General features: G+C 47.4%; 1 protein-coding gene across 13 annotated transcripts in view; it reads left to right on the top strand.

Moving 5' to 3' along the window:
• The window catches only part of TTLL11 (tubulin tyrosine ligase like 11), a 245,870-nt gene that overhangs the window by 79,922 nt on the left and 148,759 nt on the right, over positions 1-17,189 (top strand). Inside the window, exon 1 of one of the 13 annotated variants that reach the window (XM_040482203.1) lies at positions 9,764-9,873. The exons of the other annotated variants lie outside the window; for them this stretch is intronic. The gene's annotated coding sequence lies outside the window, so the exon portion shown is untranslated. Of the gene's footprint in view, positions 1-9,763; positions 9,874-17,189 lie in introns of those variants that run through there. 13 annotated transcript variants of the gene reach the window in all.

Here is a 17,189-nt window from a genome sequence, read left to right as displayed (position 1 = left end):
CTAGAGCCTGATGTGGGGCTCGAACTCATGGACCGCGAGATCGTGACCTGGCTGAAGTCGGATGCTTAACCGGCTGCACCACCCAGGCGCCCCTGCCCATTTTTTAATTGAAGTTTTTTTCAGTTGAATTGTATGAGTTCCTTATACAACTTGGATATTAACCCCTTATGTGCTGTTGGGCTTGCAAATATTTTCTCCCAATCTATAGTTCGCCTCTTCATTTTGTTGATTGTTTCTTCCCCCGGACAGAACTACATCTTTAGTTCAATGTAGTCTCACTTGTTGGTTTTGGCTTTTGTTGCCTGTGCGTCTGGTGCCATGTCCCGGTGCCACCTCTTAACCGGCTGTGGAAGCCTGGCCAAGTCATCTCTCCCCCGCCCCCCTCTCCACCCCCGCTTCCAGGCGTCAGTGCTTCCTCTGCAAAGAGAGAAGATCGTGTAGCATCACTAAGGACCTTTCCACCTCTAAGCTTTTGTGATTCTGTGAATTTGCCTTTCCTGGACATCCATAAAACTCCCCGCTGCAGTTAAAATTCTGCACAGATTTCTCCTCCAAGGTTTCACTGGAGCACCGAGGGCCTTGTGTAATCAATCATCTTCTTGCTAATGCCGGGTCAGTGCAGCCCGGGCTTAGGGAGGCGCAGATAGGGAAGGCTGCACTACTGCGGCTTCTAGAAGTGCTCTCTGCAGGGCTGGCCTGCCCCCGCTCCCTGCCCTGGGGCAACCACGGTCTCCTCACCTCTGCCAAGCCCCTCCCAGGAGGGTGACTGAAGCCAGGTCTACACGGTCATCCGGGTGGCGGTTGGACCACACTAGCGAATATTGTAGCCAGGGCCAAGCCATCCTTCCTGGGGGGTCTGAAGCCCATTCAGAAAGATTCACATCTGTTCACATTCTTGCGTCTCTTGACTGTTTCTTTTGCCAGAGACTCTCTTCCTGTGCTTGTTCACTTGAGTTTCCTGTGTCGGAGTCGATGTCACCAAACCTAGAAGGTCTTTTCTGATCCTTCCCTTCTCCCACTCCACCTCCCACGCCCCTGCACCCAGACCCTGGGACAATTTTCTCTGGCCCCAATTCTATACCCCGCTCCAATTATAGGACACCAAAACACAGTAGTTTTTTTCCAATGTAACTGGTTGAAAGATAGTGAGGCAAGTGTTTGGGGTCAGTATAGATCCCAAAGTTTAAAATCCTTTTATTAAATTACTTCCTAAGTGTGCACCTTGGGGAAGTTATTTCATTACTCTGAGCCTCAGTTTCCTCACCTGTAGCACCATGGGGATGCGATGAGAATCATCCTGTGTCCCTCCGTGAGCGGACATTTACTTTCCTGTGGTCCCTGCTGGACTGGAGGCCCTGGGGAGCCGGAACCTGGTCAGACTCGTCTCCACCTCCCCACTGCCCAGCACAAAGGGGCCCCTCAGGCATTTGTGTGAAATGAATGAATAATGAAAGAGGTTTTGCAGTCTTCGATGGAAATTTAAGCCGGTGCTAAGGATGCCTAGACAAAGCATTCTGGGTATTTCTGGCTTATTGGAAATGTGGAAATGGACTTATTTTAATTTTTCATAAAAACCTTATCTTGAGACTAATTATCTCACTATTTGATGAGAGATCATTTAGGAGAGGAAAAAAGTGAAGACCTCTCTCTGACTGAATGGGATCCCAGCTTGGCTTAACATTTTTTTTCCCCCTAGATTTCTTCCTCCTCAGAGACAGCCCTGTGCAATAGCACAGAGAGTAGAAGCTCTTTTGCTTAATCTCCTAAACTTCAGTTTGGCCCCAAATACATGTAGTGTTTTAAATCGCAGCTGTTACAGTTTCGCCCCTTCGCAGTACTGATATATTATGTGGAATGTTGAGATGAACATGATCATTAGGGAGCCGCTGCCTTCACCTGCTTCTCCCCTCTAATGGCAAGCTTTTAAAAAGAAAAAGGGAAAGTGGCACACATTTTTCTGGGAGACTACTTTAAAGGTCAAGAAAACCCTGCTTCCCAAAGTGAGTAAAAGGTCATTGTTCACCCTTCAATTTTTGTCCTTTGGTTTCATTCTGCAACAGTTCCTAGTGATGTCGCCTTAGTCACTTGAGGACACATGTCTCATGTTCTCCCACAAAATAGTGGCCCCGATCTCGACTTCAGTGCCTATTTCAAAAGGGAATTATGAAAATTGCTTTGCCCGTGCCTTCTTTCCTCGTCTCTGAAGAAACAAAGCGAGCTCTGCTGCTGTTTCTCGCTCAGCTCCTTTTCTGTGTCATTGCTTTTTGGGAGGTTAGTTTAAGGCAAGCAAGGCAGACGAGAGGCCCGGGTTGAGAAAGACGTGGTGATCGAGTCCTCCAGCTCATTAATAACTGATTCTCTCCTCCTTTCCTGCCCCCGAAACGCACACCCGCTCTCCCACCGCCTTCTGAAATTCACCCATCATATTTTCTAGACGAGTTAGAAAGGCAGGATAAAAGGATTTGTTTGGCCAGAAAAGATCTAGTGATAGTGCTTCTCTGTCCTTTTGGACCTGATGGCTCCCTTCCGTTTTCTTCGAACTTTTTAATTTGACCTAATTTCAGACTGATTGAAAAATTGTGAAACTAATACAGAGGATTTCTACACACCCTTCACTCAAATAACCCGAAATATTAACATTTTACCACATTTGCTTTCTCCCTCACCCTCTCTCTCCTTTTTTGGGAGTAAGTTGCCTGATGCCCCTTTACCCCAAAACACTTCTGTATGTATTTCCTAAATAAAAGGGCATTGTCTTTCATAACCACAGTGTAAGGGTCAAAATTGTGAAATTAACATCGATCCAGTGCTATTGTCTGATCTGATCATACTCAGAATTGACTCAGATTCTGACAATTATCCCAATAACGTGTAGTGTAAGAACTGGATCCAGTTGTCTCTTTAGCCTCCTGTAATCTGGGAGAATGTGCTGGCCTTTCTCTGTGTTTCATGACATTGGCATTTTCGATGAGTACAGGCTAGCTATTTAGCAGATTGCTCCTCAATTTGGGTTTGTCTGGAGTTTCCTCATTATTAGATTCAGGAAAGGCATCTTTGGCAAGAATAGCACAGAAACAGTGTCATGTCTTTCTCAGGGGTATCATCTCCGGAGGCACATGATGTCAGTGTGCTGTCTTCTTCCTGGTGATGTTAACTTTCATCTTTTGGTTAAGGTTGTGTCTGCCAGATTGCCACTGAAAAAGTACTGTTTTCCCTTTTTGGATTGATAAGTACCTTGTGGGAAGATACTTTAAGACTATATAATATCCTGCTACTCCTCAAATTTTCACCCTCTTGTTTTAACCTCCATCAGTGATTCTTGCCTGAATCAGCTATTATTGTGATGGTCACCAAGTGGTGTTTAGTTAACTCCGTCATTCTATCTACATTTGTTGGTTGAGTTTCTACTGCAAGGAGAAGCTTTGTCTTCTCATTTATTTACCTCTGCAGGTGTGCCTGCATATTTAGTGTGGACTCGACTCGTGGATTCTTATTTTACCCAGTGAGTTATAATCCTTTACCGTCATTATTTATCTTGATGTTCAGATTATCCAAGATTTGACCAGTGGAGTCCTGTGTTCTTCCTGTCGCTCTGTGAGCACTCTCTTACTTTTTTGCCACAAGATAGTCCAGGCTTTTGTTACGTTTTCCCTGCCCCAATTTTGGAATTAGTTGAGTCTCCAAGAATCGCTGGTCTCTTCTGGTGGGCGTGAAGTGTGCCGTTGCTACAAGGTGTCATCCCAGTGCCCTCCCCTTTTTATAAAAAATATTTTGTTGGGGTGCCTGGGTGGCGCAGTCGGTTGAGCGTCCGACTTCAGCCAGGTCACGATCTCGCGGTCCGTGAGTTCGAGCTCCGCGTCGGGCTCTGGGCTGATGGCTCGGAGCCTGGAGCCTGTTTCCGATTCTGTGTCTCCCTCTCTCTCTGCCCCTCCCCCATTCATGCTCTGTCTCTCTCTGTCCCCAAAATAAATAAACGTTGAAAAAAAAAATTAAAAAAAAAAATTTTTGTGATATTATCTTTATCATCCTGAAATGAAATATAATCAAGCTATACACGTTGTTTAAAAACAAAACAACACCCATAATGTTCTCTAAAAGAGAAAATAAAGGAAAATGTATGCATTTCAGTAAGTAAATGCTTTGGCACTGTTATCCTGAAAGACATACGAAAGTGGTCAAATGCTTGCACCCACCTATAATGAATAACTTTGGGTATAAGCAAAGTAAGACAGTTTGATTAAACATTATAGTGTCTGTCTTTCGGCCTCTCAGATAGATAGATAGATAGATAGATAGATAGATAGCATAAACCACCATGCCATCAGTGAGGTGACACTTCTGAAATATTGATAAAATCCCAGGGCAAGAAAGGGCAGAGTGTAATTTGCCCTCTATTTGTACAATTGTTGCATTTCTGGAAAATTGTGATGCTCAACTTAAATCAGGTAGAAAATTCTTTTTGTTTGTTTGTGACAGAGTTGTGTTCTAGGCCAGCTCCATGCTACATATCCATAGGTCTTTGACTTCACAAAGGTACAGCAGACTGCTCAGGGCACAGCCGTCTGTCTGGCATTCAGGCCCTTGCCCACCAAATGCTGGTAGTGCTCTCCCTTCACTGTGACAGGCAAAAACACTCCTAGAACTTTCCAAAGCCCTCCTTTGGTGGCAGTGCTGGTGTTCATCTCCACGGAGCACAGCGTGTTCATCTGTCTTCCTTAAGAAACACAAATGCTGTTATATTGCTTGAAGGTGTTTAATTTTTAAGAATCGTATTCCAGAATTATGTCTAACATTCAGGTTTCCCTGACGCCCACTTTACTTTTGGAATGAAGGCGACCCTCCTCTGTCTTTCTGCCTGGGTGGGAAAGCAGCCTCAGCTCGCTGCCTTGGGTGGCCAGAGCTTGCTCACAGGGAGGTTGTCCACGCTGGGTAGGAGAGTCGTGACCTCTCACAGCACAGTGCCACCCTGCAAGCCGTCTTGTCATGACCCTTGTTCTCCAAAGAGTGTATGGAGGAACCCTGGAAGCCCTAAGCAGACACAGACCTCCAGAGATATTAATTAGCCATAGAGCTAAAGGAGTACCAAAGGATAACTACTCACAGGAATTAGAAAGGACCCGAGAGAACATCCGGGCCACTCTCTTCTGGGTGAGTGCCCTCCACACCTGGACAGGTGCCCAGGTGCCAGCCTGTACTTGGTCATTTTCAGAAATGGGCAATTTAATATTTTTCTAGGCAGTTCATTCCACCGAGGACTGTTCTAAATTTTTTAATTATTCCCAAGTTGAGACCTTTCTACCTGTGTCTTATCTTCTCTTCCCCATCCCCGCTGGATATGGTTTGGTGCTGTTGGTCCCATGGAACATATATGTCCCCTGTAGACCCTATGACTACACTTCAGAAATCTCAAAGTTGTGTCCATGTCTCCTGAGCTTTCTTGGCTCCAGTCTTTGACATTGTACTTGACATTGAGATTATTGTGATGAACATGCCTGAGTTCTTGTCCTTACGAAGCTTTTAGTGTAGCAGGAAGGCCACTACTGCACAAGCACTGAGCATACAGGCTGATGTCAAATACCCCTGCCTCCTTTTCCGAAGGAGTGGAAAGGTGTGGAGGAAAGAGGCTGGCTTCTGGAGCTTGAGTTGACACTGCCCACAGCTGCGCGTGTGGCCTTGTGTTATTCTTTGCTTCACGCTCTGATCCTTGTTTCATCCTCTGTAAAACTGCAGGCAGATGAACATTCACTCCACAGTGTGTTAAATAAGAACATTGTAAAGCGCCCAGCACTGTGACGCTCAATGCATGGTTGTTTCTTCCTCTTGCTCTTTTCAATCCCCCAGCGTGACATGTTTAAAGAAGCTTCTAGATATTTAGAAAGGGCTTACAGCTCAGATTAAAATGGCTTATCAGAGTAAAATCACTCAGATTTATCTCTGCTGCTCTCGGACTCCACCCTTTGTCAGATAACCAGGGGTACTTTAAAAATTAGATGAGCAAAACACAAATAAGGAGATCGTGCCTATTTGGATTCAAGGCAAAGGCAAAATAGTAACTTGTCTCTCAGATTAATTGTTGTGTGTTTAATGTTGAAACACATATTGACTAACGTCACCATTGACTGATATCACCTCATCGCCATGTCTTAGATATTGAAATTATAATCAGCCCACATTATTAATCTGAATATACGTGAGCTCTTGTCGGTGTTCTCCAAATACATTATAATTAAAATTTTTTTTTTTTTAACATTTATGGTTGAGAGACAGAGACAGACAGAGCATGAGCAGGGGAGGGGCAGAGAGAGAAGGAGACACAGAATCTGAAGCAGGCTGCAGGCTCTGAGCTGTCAGCCCAGAGCCTGACGCGGGGCTCGAACTCACAGACCGTGATATCATGACCTGAGCCGAAGTCGGACGCTTAACCGACTGAGCCACCCAGTCGCCCCCAAATACATTATAATTTAAAAAGTGTTCTCTGGGGCACCTGAGAACAGGGGTGGCTCAGTCAGTTAAGTGTCTGACTCTTGATTTTGGCTCCAGTCATGATCTCACAGTTGTGAGATCGAACCCCATGAGATAGAGCACCTCGTCGGGTCTGTGCTGGGCATAGAGCCTGCTTAAGAGTCTCTCCCTCTCTCTCTGCCCCTCCTCTGCCTGCTCCCTCCTCTTTCTCTCTCTCTCTCAAAAAAAAAATTTTTTTTTTCTTTAGTGTTGTCTGGTCTTGAAGGTCTGGAGAATACTGGACTAGAGAGGTTTATTATAATCCCCTTTTGATGGATGAAGATATTGACGCTGTGGGGCTAACAAATACCCTACTATTTCCCGTACCTTATCTCTCTGTGGCTGCTCAGTTTATGGGATTGTATCCTGATATCCTGACCGCTGTCCTGTTGCGGTGGTTGCATAACTCTCCTGTCTTTATGGGTCATAGGTGAGGTCTTCCCTAGAGAGGGAGAACTTTCCAGCGTCAGTGTTAGGGGATCTCTTAGCTGAGCCTCCAGGGAATCTAGGTGTGCTCCTAGACATGGGAAAACACTACCTTCTGCCATCCAAGGTCACACCGCAGAGCCCTGTTGTACTGAGATGAGAATAAACAATTCCGTAAACAGGACTGTCTCATTGCGTGCTCTTCTCTGTGTTTATTTCCCTTCTGCTCTCCTTGAGTCATTCATTAATAACAGTCTTTTAGAGCTTGATCCCATCTAGGCTGTGGGGAAGTAAGGAAAGAGTTGGAGCGCATGCTTGGTTCGGGGCGTTAGCGGAGATCAAACTCCCTCCTGTCCTAAATCCCTTGTGGTGGAGACAGCGGCTACAGAGATATCCCCATGGGGAAGGTGGATTGAGGGGAACAGTCAGGGGAGCCTGTTCCCACACAGAGTGGCCTCCACTGCCACTCTCTGATGCATTTAGGAAACAGGGAAGTTTCCTTACACATGACCACTGAGGTCACAAAGGGGATGCTGGGCTGACAGTGCCTGTGAGCCCATCTAAGAGTAGGCAGAGGATTTGTCCAGTGGCCACCTGCTACCATTGAAACAGAGTGGGGTGGGGGAAGCAGACAGTGTTTATTTGAGGACAAGTGCTCATAAAGCTGGCCTCCAGTGGCATGGGAGGAGCTCCTTTGTAAAACTCAGCCCAGCCTGGCTTCCAACCAGCTCGCTCATTCAGAACACCACAGAGCTTCACATGATCAAAGGCATGTAAAAGTAATTCCTACATGTCAACACCTTCGTGCTCCTTGAAATTTAAACCAGCAGTTGAAAACTGGAGCCTGGCGGGAGATCCTGTTCTCACTCTCCTGCTGTAAATGATCAGGCTAATGACTGATGAGTTCCCAGAAGGGCACTTGGCTGCCCGGCCAGGTTCTCAGAGGAGATTGGTTTCTTGGTTTGTCAGGTTTATGCCCAGTGCTTTTCTGGTAGACATCAGAGCTCTTGCCCAGCAGCACCAGCACCTGCATTGCTGTCCTGCCTGCCCAGTGACCTGGGGCTGGGCACACCCAGCAACAGGCCATGCCATTGGCACTCAGGGCAGCAAGCGTCTGGGTCTGTGGCCCTGGTCCCCAGAGTCACCTCAGACTTCCCTGCCACACCCCACTCCTCACTCTCCCTGCCCTCCTGTCATTTGACGTGCCATGTCCTGACTGTGATTTGTAGGTCATCTGACTTCTCTGAACCTCAGATCCTTTCTGTGTAACATTATTAAAAATGGTATCACACACATGCACAAAGGATACTAAAGAACACAACAAAAATAGAAACATTTTGGGCAACATGGGTGTGAAGGGGGTCAAAAGGTATAAACTTCCAGTTATAAAATAAATAAGTCATGGTTACCATAGTTAATAATATTGTGTTGTAGGGGGGGGCCTGGGTGGTTCAGTCGATTAATCGACCAACTCTTGATTTTGGCTCAGGTCATGATCTCATGGTTCATGAGATTGAGCCCCGCATCAGGCTCTGCTGACAGTGTGGAGCCTGCTTGGGATTCTCTCTCCCTCTCTCTCTGCCCCTCCCCCACTTGATCTCGCTCTCTCTCTCTCTCTCTCTAAAACAAAGAAATAAACTTTAAAAAAATAATAATGCTGTATAGTTTATTTAAAAGTTGCGAAGAGAGTAAATCTTAAAGTTCTCATTTCATCTCATTTTTCTTAAAAATTTTGTGGCTATGTGTGGCGATGGATATTAACTAGACCTATTGTGGTAATCATTTTGTAATATGCATATATTGAAAGATTATGTGGTACACCTGGAACTAATATGTTACATGTCAGTCACATCTCCTGAAAAAAGCGTATAAATATAGAACACATATTTGACTAAGAAATGATAGCCAGTAAACTGAAAATCCGCCCCCTCCTCACCAAATAATAATAGCAAACATTTATGTAGCACTTAGTACATGCCTGACACTACTTTTTAAAGATTAATTAATTAATTACAGCACCACTTTTCAAAGGCGCTTCACGCATATTAATTCATTCAGTCCTCAAGACATCCCTTGTGAGGTTGATATATCATTCTTTCTGTTCTATCCATGAAAAAAACAGAGGCAGAGAATTTAGGTGTTTTGCCCAAGAATATAGTTTTTAATTTTTTTTTTAAGTTTATTTATTCTGAGAGAGAGAGAGAGCGCAAGCAGGGGAGGGGCAGAGAGAGAAGGGGACAGAGGATCCCAAGTGAGCTCTGTGCTGACAGCAGAGAGCCCGATGTGGAGCTCGAACCCACAAACTGCAAGATCACGACCTGAGCCAAAGTCAGACACTTAACCAACTTGTGCCACCCAGGCGCCCCTATATATATATTTTTTCAATAAATAAAAAAGAAAAATCAATATCAGTAGATTTTTCATAGCATAGCTCTGAGGATTCAGTAAAACATCTGTAATGCAAGTGAGTTTTAAATGCTCATGCATGGTTATTATATATTATTATTAATTACATGTTTAAAATATTAAGCTGTAAGCCTTCTTCTAGAATCTGGTATATGAAAGACGGTACAATTTAGCAGACAAAATGTAGCCTCTGGGAATTTGGACGTACATGTGTGTTCAGATCCTGGCTCCCTAGTGTGCAAACTGTGTGACCTGGGGGGATATGCCTAACCTGGTAAGTCCCATTTTTCCTCACCTGCGATGGAGGGGACTCTGATAGTGTTCACTTGAACCATATGGAATTGCCTGTATCTGTATGGCTGGTTGTGACCTATGAAAATGGTGATTTCCTATGGCTCACTCTCCAGTGCCTCCCTCATAGGGTTGCTCCTAAGGATTGAAGAGAATCTCCTAAGGATTGAAGAGAATCTGTGGAAATACCCAGTACAGAGCCTGAAGTGAGCTCTTCCAGCCGCCTAGGAAGCTATCACAATAACAGAGGTGAGAAATGCTGAGAGCAGTAGAGGACAGCAAGGCGTGTGAGGAGACAGAAATGTCAGAATTTGGTGACTGGATAGGGCAGGTGATGGGCAAGAAGGTAGAAGCCAGGGTGACGCCCAGATTTCTGGCTTGGGGACAGGGGTGGATGGTGGCACTGTTTACTGATACAGGGGACACAGGATCTGTGGATCTGAGGAAAGAGGCAACGGGTTTGGTTTTGGCCAGGCTGAATTTTTGATGCCTATGGAGATGTCTAATTATATGGCTCTGGAGCCCAAGAGAGAGGTGTGTGCCAGAGATAAGAGGATGAGTAGTCAGCTGCGTGCAGGGTGCTTTAGTTGAAGTCCTGGGAGTGGTTGGAATCCCCTGGGGATTAGCCCTGGAAAGAGTGTTAACTGTGATCTCGGACAAAAGGTAACAATACTGAACAATGGAAGACATGGCATTTGCTGAGTCCCGCTCCACGCAATCTTCCTTGCTACGTGGGGACAGATGAGGGTGGGGGAGTTAGCATTTCAGTTAACTTAGCCCCTTTTTTTGTAGGACTTGCGGTATGGGAGAAAGCTCTAGTTACAAAGCACAACAGTGAAAGAGCTATTACTCATCCTGTAGGCTTAGATCTCATGTGTACGTATTAACACTCATAGCCGATTGCCTGGCACTGATCTGTACTGCAAACGGGGGTGCTATTTTAGCCAAAAGAGCATCGGAAGGAGGACTCCTGGTTTGAATGTTGCAAAATATGACGTTGATATTCTTGTGTGTGTGTGTGGGGGGGGGGGGTGGTTAAAGCTCAATGTGTGAAGTACGGTAAGAATGCAAGAGATTCAAGGACGTGGTGTTAGGAAGCAGGACAAGCTAGGGCTGGTGATCTGACGTTCTTTTGATTAGTGTGGTCATGTACATTTGGAGGTGAGCTAAAGATTATTTCGCCAGTTCATTAGCAGGAAACCCTCAGTATTGAAACAAGTTTAGCTGGAAGGGGACCTGGCTTAGTAATCAGGTGTTGCTTTCCGGGTGGGATCAGCTATGATGCCTTCTGGGGTCTCAGTAGGAGACTGTGGGGAAGGGACTCTGGGAATTTGGACGTACACGTGTGCTCAGATCCTGGCTCCCTAGTGTGCAAACTGTGTGACCTGGGGGGATATACCTAACCTGGTAAGTCCCACTTTTCCTCACCTGTGATGGAGGGGACTCTGATAGTGTTCACTGGGACCATATAAGATTGGTAGCAGAGCGAGGGTCTGCCTGCAGGGGCCAGCGAATCACACCAGGCTTTGGGTGGGACTCTGCCGGGGTGAATGTGAGGCTGCTGTCAGAGGGGAGCAGGGAAGGACTGAGGGGCAGGAGACAGGCCCAGTCACTGGGCACAGTGCTGTAGTTCAGATACCAGCCAAGTAGGTCAGGGACGAGCTTCAGTATGGAAGCTGGAGGATGATCAGGAGACCAGGACAGAATAATAAAAAATAAGGTAACGTGAAATGAAAAGTAGTGCTATAAAAAATAGTACTGGGTTAAATACGAATGCAAGGTATTCTTTCCGTCTTGTAGGTGGGGATACTGAATACAGACAGCTTAACTAGCTTGGCCAAGGCTCAGCTCGGAAGCGGCCAAGCTGAGATTTGAACCCAGGTCTGTCTGACTCCCAAGCCCGTGCCCTCTGCTCGGCTGCTGCCCCCACAGACACTCAGACGCATGGACCTGGTGGTGGTAAAAGGGAGCTGCAGCCGGGACCCTCCTGTGTCCAAGGACCCTGAAGCCCCTAGGATGCAGCCTCGGGCCCAGCAAGCCTGGTCAGAGCCTGGTCAGGGAACTCAAGGGAGAAGGGGGGAGCCTGGGGATACCAGGCAGGGCTGATGCCTGGCTGCTGAGCCGCTGTCCTCGAGTCCCCTCTCCCAGTGTTGAGGGGAGACCTGAGAGGAAAACGGACAGTCTCATGAAATGACTGGTTCCTTCCTACTAAGCAGGTTTTATAGTCCCAGGTGTATTCTAGAGTGGCTTTTTGATAGCTCACTAATGATGGATAGATTACGGCCCACATAAAGTTGCCGTGCACTAAGAGTGGGATCCATTACGTTGCGTTGACAACAGGCTGGATCTGGGTAAAGCCCGTGGAGAGGCTCCTCTTTGCCTCCGAGTCTTTGTGATTGTGAGCGCCCGCTTCCTCGAGCTCGCGTGGCGCTCTGTCCACCTCCCCGTACAGTGAGAGCATCTTCCAGAGGCAGGGCGGCTTGGGCCCAGGACTGCTGCTCCAGTTCTACCTTCTAGCCGGGTGACCGCAGGCTTCTTTAGTCTCTGGCCTCCATTTCCTCAGTCTCCCTAGAATGGAGGCTTGAAGATTGGCTAAGGCGATTGCACTTCCAAATTTATTATAATACCAAACAAATGTTATTATTCAGAATGAGGAGAGAACTTCTTTCCAGGTTTTCTTCTAAAAGACCTCTTCAGGGGCACCTGGTAGCTCAGTCAGTTGAGTGTCCGACTTTGGCTCAGGTCACGATCTCACAGTTTGTGGGTTCGAGCCCCGCGTCGGGCTCTGTGCTGACAGCTCAGGGCCTGGAACCTGCTTCAGATTCTGTCTCCCTGTCTCTGTTCTTTCCCTGCTCCTGCTCTGTCTCTCAAAATAAATAAAAACGTTGAAAATAAGGAGAGAAAGAAAGAAAGAAAAAGAAAGAAAGAAAGACCTCTTCAGGGGCGCCTGGGTGGCTCAGTTAAGCATGACTCTTGATTTCGGCTCAGATCATGATCTCATGGTTTATGGGTTCAAGCCCCACGTTGGGCGCAGCACCGACGGCTCCGAGCCTGCTTGGGATTCTTCCTGTCCCTGCCCCTCCCCCACTTGTGCTCTCTTTGTCTGTCTCTCAAAATAAATCAATAAACTTTAAAGAAAAATAAAATAAAATTTAAAAGACCTCTTCAGATGACTGAATCAAATATAGTAAAAAGCACTTCGGGTTAGAAACCTGGAGGTGTTGTGTTTCAGTTCCGGCTCTGCCACTAGCTGTGTGGCCTTGGGCAAGTCTCTAGTTTCTTTGTTTACAGAGTGTGTGTGTGTGTGTGTGTGTGTGTGTGTGTGTGTGTGCGCGTGTGTGCGCGTGCGTTCATGCACACACGGTGATGACTCCTTCCTGGGCCTGGCCAGACTGGGTATGATGATACAAGGCCACTCCGTGGCTGTCTGGAATCACTCTTCTGACAGCAGCTGGCCCCAGCTAAAGCAAGACGAATCCTGCTTCTCTTGGCTATAACTGTGTATTCCTACAACTATCTCCTTCTATACTTTGCCTGTTAAACAAAAGTTCCTGCATGTTAACTGCTTTGAGTTTTCCCAAAGAATAGAGTTGTCACGGAAAGATCACAGACTTTTTGAATCTGATCAACTTGATTTCAAATAACTTTACTGTTTCTTAGCTGTGTGACTTTGGCCCTGGGACTCTACGTCTCTGAGCCTCTATTTCCCTGCAGCGTTGCTGTGAGAATTCAGTAGATCGTAGCTGCAAAGCGTATAGCACAGGATATGTGTTCCACAAATGGTAGTTTAGAGGAAACTTTTCTTACTTGTTAAAGTAATTTTGTTTCTACAGGAGAAGTTGGTTTATCTGGCAATGTCAGCTACAAATCTGTTAACTAATATTCCTGCAGTTCACATATGTCATAGTAATCAAGCTTCTTGATAGTATTTTGGAAAGTATTTATTGAGCTTCCACCCCGCTACGTATGGGAATAGTGACTAGACTAAAGGCATGGTCTTCATCCTGAACAAGCTCATAATCAAATGGGAGAGACAGAAGAATAAATAATAATAACAGCCCACCGTGTTTGCCTGGCACTTCACATTCTTTAACTGGTGTAATCTTCACAACAGCCCTAAGGCAGAGGCACTCCTATTAGTCCCATTTTGCAGGTGAGCCAACTGAGACACAGAGAGGTACGAACATTGTTGAGCTAGTAAGTGGCGGCAACACTGGGCTTTGTACCGCTGCTGGCTGTCGGCCGCAGCATCCGTGTTCTTAGCTTTCATAATGTACAGTTCTTAACTACGTAACTGGAATACAAGAGAGCTCCAAACTTAAAGACACAGGTGATATTACAACCTGATAGAGATGTGCTGTAGAAAGTTTAGATGCCGCAGCCATGGGAGCACAGAGGACCAGAGTGGCCATTCTGTCTGGAGGGTGATAAGCCAGGAAAGGATGCTCAGAGGGAACCTGTGAGCTGGGTCCTAGATGCTCAGTAGCGGCTCTGCTGGCAAAGAAGGGGAGGGGCTGATGGAGGCGGATGGAAACGCTGTGAGGGTGTAGAGGAGAGAAAGTGGGACAGAGGGGAGGGAGGGGACAGAAATGAGGCAGCGGCTCTAGCAGGTGAGGGCTAGCCTGCCAGAGAAGGAGGGCCTTTTAAGCCATGCCAAGGGTTTACACGCGAGTGGTCCGATACCACTCCGTGGGAGTAATTAATGGCATTTCTTTTCGACTATTCAAGGAAACCCAGGGTACTCACCAGTGATAAAACGAACAGAGTTTTTGTTTTTGTTTTTTGTTTTTCAATTTGCACTTAAGTGTCTGGAACTGGAATGCTTCAAAAGCCAGGGAGTGGTGAAGTGGGTGAGCATGTAGTGGCAGGTACAGGTCCTTCCGTGGGGCCTGTGGTCTCCCCACTAGCCAGTGGGCTGAGAAGCGTACTGGGATACCCTTCCAAATATCCTCCAGTTCAAGATATTCCATGTCTGAGTTTAAAAACCTGAGTCATGAGCGTCACCCCAGCCAGACAGCAGTTCTTACTTTTGCTGATGCTGTGAAAGTCACCGCGAGAGTCGAGTGTGTATCTGTATGAGACAGCGGACAACGCGTCCAATTCCCATGAACAGTAAGGGGCTTGAGGAACGACGTTGCGAAGTCTCATGTTGGCTCCGTGAATACCGGTCAGCGAGGGGAGCTCCCAGGTCCCCTTCCCACCCCAGCTCCCCTTCCTGCACTCCCTAAACCGTGGGCTGTGCTATCTCCCACACCACTGAAGCCGCCCCTCTCACCTTCACCTGCATCCAGTCACTGGGTGCCCTCGAACCCACCTCTGCCTCACTTCCCAGCCCGGCCCAGCCCGGGCCTTCAAGACTTTGACAGCCCCGAATCTTCCTGCGTCTGGTCTTGTTTTTTCCAAACCGTCCTCCTCCTGCAGATGACTGGTATGGGTGCCCACCACCCCCAGGTTGAAAATCCACCAGTGGCTTATGGGATCAAGTATAAACAGAAGACATTTTGTGATCTCCTCTGCTCCTCTAGCCTCTCGTTCCCAGGTGGGCTCATCTCCCCCCTTGAACTATCCCTGTGTCACTGGGCCCGTCACGGAGGCTACAGCCATCACCCGCCGGGCCTCCCGAGACCTCTCTCCTCTTCCCTTCCCTGGGAATACCACCACCATCACCTAGACATTCGGGAGCTGTCCTCATGCTCCTCCCTCCCTCACCTACTCACCCAGTTCTGTCGATTTTACCTCCAAAATATTCTCAAACCTGCCTTCTCCCCCTTCAGCCCTCTGCCAGCCTCTGTTCAGGCTCCTCCTCTCTGCTCCTGACCTCTGCCCCCTCCACGCCATTTTCTGTGCAGCAGCCAGAGGGATGTTTCTAAGGACGCATCCAGTTTGGCTGTTTCCTTCTCAGAACCCTGCAGTGACTCCATTACTTCAAGACATTGTCCAGACTCCCTAAAATGAAGTTCAGGGTCCTTCCCTGTCAGGCCCCACCCCATGCCTAGCCGTGGTCTTTTTCCCTCATCTTCCTCACATCCTTCCCTCGTTCACTATAGATATGGGCTCTGGAAACCGCCTGTCTGTGTTTCAATCCTGACTCCGTATCCTGTTGACTGTGTGACCTTTGGCAAGCTAATTAACACCGCTGGGGCCCCATTTCCTGAACCGTAAAATAGGGTTGTGGAGAATGAAGGGAGATGATAATGTAACGTGCTTGTGCTTAGAACAGCGCCTGGCCCACAAGCACCTCACTGGTGCCATTTCCAGCCCTCTGCCCATTTCACTGCTCTCTGTTCTGCAGCTGTGGGAACGGTTTGTGCTTGCCCAGACTGGTCTGTCTTTCCCCCGCTTTCATTAAGACCCACCGCAGCAGGACGATACCTGCACGGTTCTTCCTCTTGGTGTCACCTGTCTGCCTCCCACGCTGCCCCTTCCTGTCTGGCGCTGGGGACTGCCTCGTCCTCCGCTGACTCGGCGATCACCTTGAACACTGGGAGTAGGGATTTGCCCTGAGAGCGAGGCTCAGTCCGCGGAGGTTGGAAGGGGCCGGTCCCCGCACGCATGCGCTCTGTGACATCTGCTTGTCTTCCAGAAGCTGTTTTGCCTGTGCCTGTGACACCAAGGGTCTCCGTCGCTAAGATTGAATGCAGACCCACCTGAGTGACAGAGGACCGCTCCAACCGGCTTCGACTTCCCTGGTGTTGCAGACACAGTGTTTCTTCAGCAACTGTCCTCTCAGCTGCACTCGCTGCTAATGATGTTTTGTGGCTTAGTATTCCAGTTGCTGAATTTCTCTCTCAAAATATTTTAGCTTGCTTCCCCCAGATGCCCAGCTGACTTCCTCAAGTGCATCATAAATCTCCAGTCCAGATCTCCTGCTCTTGGAGATCTTCCCGCTGCACTCCTCACGGTGGCACAGCATAAACTGTCCGCTGATGAATGTCCCTTGTGTGTTTGTAACACAGCCTTCAACTCCGGTGATATCAAGATAAATCAATGTTCAGAACCTGTTAGATGGCAGAAGCCAGGGACCTTAGTGTGACCTCTTTATTTTATAGGTGAATACAACAAAGCCCAGGAGGTTAGGTGACTGTCTCAAGGTCACACCATCAGAAATGACCTGACTAAATTGGGGCTAGAAATCAGATTTTCTGCTTTTTTTTTTTTTTTATTTCAGTTTTCTTCCTAACTCACCAAAAAGCTATTTATTTGCGTGTTTTTATTAAAAATTTTTAGGGGCGCCTGGGTGGCGCAGTCGGTTAAGCGTCCTACTTCAGCCAGGTCACGATCTCGCGGTCCGTGAGTTCGAGCCCCGCGTCGGGCTCTGGGCTGATGGCTCAGAGCCTGGAGCCTGTTTCCGATTCTGTGTCTCCCTCTCTCTCTGCTCCTCCCCCATTCATGCTCTGTCTCTCTCTGTCCCAAAAATAAATAAACGTTGAAAAAAAAATTTTTTTTTTAAACTTAAAAAAACTAAGGTGCCTGGGTGGCTCAGTCGGTTGAGCGTCCGACTTTGGCTCAGGTCTTGATCTCCTGGTTCGTGAGTTCGAGCCCCGCATCGGGCTCTGTGCTGACAG

This window comes from Herpailurus yagouaroundi, unplaced genomic scaffold (assembly GCF_014898765.1).
Source record: "Herpailurus yagouaroundi ecotype Mexico unplaced genomic scaffold, PumYag 160, whole genome shotgun sequence".
In the NCBI taxonomy this organism is placed as follows: Eukaryota; Metazoa; Chordata; class Mammalia; order Carnivora; family Felidae; genus Herpailurus; species Herpailurus yagouaroundi.
Note: the sequence above shows the minus strand (reverse complement) of the source record. Positions and strands in the feature narration are given on the sequence as shown.